At 41.4% G+C, this 5,292-nt stretch overlaps 1 non-coding gene across 1 annotated transcript; it reads right to left on the bottom strand.

Annotated features, from left to right (window-relative positions):
- Positions 1–232: 232 nt before the first annotated feature.
- LOC130952728 (small nucleolar RNA R71) lies at positions 233–340 on the bottom strand. Its single transcript, XR_009074905.1, has one exon. It is a non-coding gene; the product is annotated as a small nucleolar RNA R71 (small nucleolar RNA).
- Positions 341–5,292: the final 4,952 nt, after the last annotated feature.

Below are 5,292 nucleotides of genomic sequence, written 5' to 3'. Positions count from 1 at the left end.
TGGACTTCCAATGGAAGATCCTCATCAGTTTTTAGCTGAATTCTTGCAAATCTGTGACACAGTCAAGACTAATGGGGTTGACCCTGAGGTCTATAGACTGATGCTATTCCCTTTTGCTGTAAGAGATAGAGCTAGGATATGGTTGGACTCTCAACCTAAAGAAAGCCTGGACTCTTGGGAAAAGCTAGTCAATGCCTTCTTGGCAAAGTTCTTTCCACCACAAAGATGGAGTAAGCTTAGAGTGGAAGTCCAAACCTTCAGACAGAAGGATGGAGAATCCCTCTATGAAGCTTGGAAAAGATACAAACAATTAATCAGAAAATGTCCTTCTGACATGCTTTCTGAATGGAGCATCATAGGTATTTTCTATGATGGTCTCTCTGAACTATCCAAGATGTCTTTGGATAGCTCTGCTGGAGGATCTCTTCATTTGAAGAAGACGCCTACAGAGGCTCAAGAGCTCATTGAGATGGTTGCAAATAACCAATTCATGTACACTTCTGAAAGGAATCCTGTGAACAATGGGACTAGTCAGAAGAAAGGAGTTCTTGAGATTGACACTCTGAACGCCATTTTGGCTCAGAATAAAATATTGACTCAACAAGTCAATTTGATTTCTCAAAGTCTGTCTGGAATGCAAAATGCACCAAGCAGTACTAAGGAGGCTTCATCTGAGGAAGAAGCTTATGATCCTGAGAACCCTTCAATGGAAGAGGTGAATTACCTAGGAGAACCCTATGGTAACACCTATAATGCTTCATGGAGAAATCACCCAAATCTCTCATGGAAGAATCAAGAGAAACCTCAACAAGGTTTCAATAACAATAATGGTGGAAGAAACAGGTTTAGCAATAGCAAGCCTTTTCCATCATCTTCTCAGCAACAGACAGAGAGTTCTAAGCAGAATACTTCTGACTTAGCAACAATGGTCTCTGATCTAATAAAGACCACTCAAAGTTTCATGAATGAAACAAGGTCCTCCATCAGAAATTTGGAAGGACAAGTGGGTCAGCTGAGCAAGAAAGTTACTGAACTCCCTCCTAGCACTGTCCCAAGTAATACAGAAGAAAATCCAAAAGGAGAGTGCAAAGCCATAGATATGGCCGAATATGGAGAGGAAAGAGAGGAGGAGGACGCCACTGAGAAAGACCTCAGTGGGCGTGTACCAATCTCCTCTGAGTTCCTCAATGAGGAACAATGGGAATCTGAGGCTCAAAATGAGACCATAGAGATTCCATTGGACTTACTTCTGCCATTCATGAGCTCTAATGAGTATTCTTCCTCTGAAGAGGATGAGTATGTCACTGAAGAGTAAGTTGCTAAATACCTTGGAGCAATCATGAAGCTAAATGACAAGTTATTTGGAAATGAGACTTGGGAGGATGAACCACCTTTGCTCACCAAAGAACTAGATGACTTGTCTAGGCAGAAACTGCCTCAAAAGAGGCAGGATCCTGGAAAGTTTTCTATACCTTGTACCATAGGCACCATGACCTTCAAGAAGGCCTTGTGTGACTTGGGGTCAAGTGTAAACCTCATGCCTCTCTCTGTAATGGAGAAATTAGGGATCTTTGAGGTGCAAGCTGCAAGAATCTCATTAGAGATGGCAGACAATTCAAGAAAACAAGCTCATGGACTTGTAGAGATTGTTGTGGTGAAGATTGAAGACCATTACATTCCTACTGATTTTATAGTCCTAGAGACTGGGAAGTGCATGGATGAAACCATCATCCTTGGCAGACCCTTCCTAGCCACAGCAAAGGCTGTGATTGATGTTGATGGAGGAGAACTGATCATTCAAGTGAATGAAAAATCCTATGTGTTTAAGGCTCAAGGATACCCCTCTGTCACCATGGAGAAGAAGCATGAAGAGCTTCTCTCAAATCAAAGACAAACAGAGCCCCCACAGTCAAACTCTAAGTTTGGTGTTGGGAGGCCACAACCAAACTCTAAGTTTGGTGTTGAACCCCCACATTCAAACTCTAAGTTTGGTGTTGGGAGGATCCAACATTGCTCTGAGTATCTGTGAGGCTCCATGAGAGCCCTCTGTCAAGCTACTGACATTAAAGAAGCGCTTGTTGGGAGGCAACCCAATGATTATATTTTATATATTTTCTTTTGTTATTTTATGTTTTTTTTAGGTTGATGATCATAAGAAGTCACAAAATCCATTGAAAAAGCAAAAACAGAATGAAAAACAGGAAGAAAAACAGCACACCCTGGAGGAAGATGCTGCTGGCGTTCAAACGCCAGTAAGCCTAGCAGTTGGGCGTTTAACGCCCAGTCTGGCACCATTCTGGGCGTTTAACGCCAGAAAGGGGCACCAGACTGGCGTTAAACGCCAGAAAAGGGCTAGAACCTGGCGTTAAACGCCAGGAATGGGCACCAGCCCGGCGTTTAACGCCAGAAATGGCTCAAAACGTGGATTTTGATGCCATTTGGTGCAGGGATGACTTTTCCTTGACACCTAAGGATCTGTGGACCCCACAGGATCCCCACCAACCCCACCACCCTCTCTTCATCTTCACCCATTCACCAATCACCTCCATACCTCTTCACCATTCACATCCATCTCCTCCATTCTTCTCCTTCTACTCACTTCTTTCTTCTTTTGCTCGAGGATGAGCAAACCTTTTAAGTTTGGTGTGGTAAAAGCATTGCTTTTTGTTTTTCCATAACCATTTATGGCATCCAAAGCCGGTTCAACTGAGAAGGCATGACCTCAAGCCCATCACTAAGAAGAAGATGGAGCAAACAAGAGACCCCTCTCATCAAGAAATCCCTGAGATACCTCAAGGGATGCACTTTCCTCCACAAGACTATTGGGAGCAACTGAACACCTCCCTAGGAGAATTAAGTTCCAACATGGGACAACTAAGGGTGGAGCACCAAGAACACTCCATCATCCTCCATGAAATTAGAGAAGATCAAAGAATCATGAGAGAGGAGCAACAAAGACAAGGAAGAAACATTGAGGAGCTCAAGCACTCCATAGGATCTTCAAGAAGAAGAAAGAGCCGCCATCACTAAGGTGGACCCGTTCTTTAATCTCCTTGTTCTTTATTTTTCTGTTTTTCGAAATTTTCATGCTTTATGTTTATCTATGTCTGTGTCTTATGGTCATTAGTGTCTTAGTGTCTATGCCTTAAAGCTATGAATATGAATCCATCACCTTTCTTAAATGAAAACTGTTTTTATTACAAAAGAACAAGAAGTACAGGATTTCAAATTCATCTTTAAAACTAGCTTATTTAGTTTGATGTGGTGACAATACTTTTTGTTTTCTGAATGTATGCTTGAACAGTGCATATGTCTTTTGAATTTGTTGTTCATGAATGTTAAAATTGTTGGCTCTTGAAAGAATGATGAAAAAGGAGACATGTTATTGAGGATCTGAAAAATCATAAAAATGATTCTTGAAGCAAGAAAAAGCAGTGAATATAAAAAAAAAGAGAAAAAAGAAAAGAAGGAGAAAAACGAAAAAAAAAAGAAAGAAAAAGAAAAGAAATAAAGTTGTGATCCAAGGCAATAAGAGTGTGCTTAAGAACCCTGGACACCTCTAATTGGGGACTCTAGCAAAGCTGAGTCACAATCTGAAAAGGTTCACCCAATTATGTGTCTGTGGCATGTATGTATCCGGTGGTAATACTGGAAGACAGAGTGCTTTGGGCCACAGCCAAGACTCAATAAGTAGCTGTGTTCAAGAATCATCATACTTAACTAAGAGAATTAATAACACTATCTGGATTCGGAGTTCCTAAAGAAGCCAATCATTCTGAATTTCAAAGGATAAAGTGAGATGCCAAAACTATTCGGAGGCAAAAAGCTACTAGTCCCGCTCATCTAATTTGGAGCTTAGTTTCATTGATAATTTGGAGTTTATAGTATATCTCTTCTTTTTATCTTATTTGATTTTCAGTTGCTTGGGGACAAGCAACAATTTAAGTTTGGTGTTGTGATGAGCGGATAATTTGTATGCGTTTTGGCATTGTTTTTAGTATGTTTTTGATAGTTTTAGTTGAGTTTTTATTTTTATTAGTTTTAGTTAAAATTCACTTTTCTGGACTTTACTATGAGTTTGTGTGTTTTTCTGTGATTTCAGGTATTTTCTGGCTGAAATTGAGGGATCTGAGCAAAATCTGATCCAGAGACTGAAAAGGACTGCAGATGCTGTGGATTCTGACCTCCCTGCACTCGAAGTGGATTTTCTGGAGCTACAGAAGCCCAATTGGCGCGCTCTCAACGGCGTTGGAAAGTAGACTCCTGGGCTTTCCAGCAATATATAATAGTCCATACTTTGCCCAAGATTTGATGGCCCAAACCGGCGTTCAAAGTCACCTACAGAAATTCCAGCGTTAAACGCCGGAACTGGCATAAAACTTGGAGTTAAACGCCCAAACTGGCATAAAAGCTGGCGTTTAACTCCAGAAAATGTCTCTACACGAAAATGCTTCATTGCTCAGCCCAAGCACACACCAAGTGGGCCCGGAAGTGGATTTTTATGTCATTTACTCATCTTTGTACACCTTAGGCTACTAGTTTTCTATAAGTAGGACCTTTTACTATTGTATTTTCATCTTGGTTCTTCTGGTTCCCTCTCTGGGACCGAAACCAATGATCACTTTTGTTCTTATGTATTTTCAACGGTGGAGTTTCTACACACCATAGATTAAGGTGTGGAGCTCTGCTGTACCTCGAGTATTAATGCAATTACTATTGTTCTTCTATTCAATTCCGCTTGTTCTTTGTCCAAGATATCACTTGTTCTTCAACTTGATGAAGGTGATGATTGACACTCATCATCATTCTCACCTATGAACAAGGTGACTGACAACCATTCTTGTTCTACAAGCATATGAGGCTTAGTGAATATCTCTTGGATTTCTGATTGCATGATGCATGGTTGATCGCCTGACAACCGAGTGCTCGCCTGACAAACGAGCCAGCCATTCCGTGAGATCAGAGTCTTCGTGGTATAGGCAAGAACTGATGGCGGCATTCAAGAGAATCCGGAAGGTCTAACCTTGTCTGTGGTATTCTGAGTAGGATTTAATGATTGAATGACTGTGACGTGCTTCAAACCTGTAACCTACTGGGCGTTAGTGACAGACGCAAAAGAGTTATTCTATTCCGGTAGGGGAGGGAACCAAACCGGTGATTGGCAGCACTGTGACAGAGTGTGTGCATTAGCTTTCACTACGCGGATGGGAGGTAGCTGCTGACAACAGTGAGACCCTACACGAGCTTGCCATGGAAAGGAGTAAGAAGGATTGGATGAAGACAGTAAGAAAG

Source organism: Arachis stenosperma, chromosome 9 (genome assembly GCF_014773155.1).
Source record: "Arachis stenosperma cultivar V10309 chromosome 9, arast.V10309.gnm1.PFL2, whole genome shotgun sequence".
Classification (NCBI taxonomy): domain Eukaryota; kingdom Viridiplantae; phylum Streptophyta; class Magnoliopsida; order Fabales; family Fabaceae; genus Arachis; species Arachis stenosperma.
The sequence above is the reverse complement of the archived record's forward strand: the minus strand, read 5'-3'. Positions and strand labels throughout refer to the sequence as shown.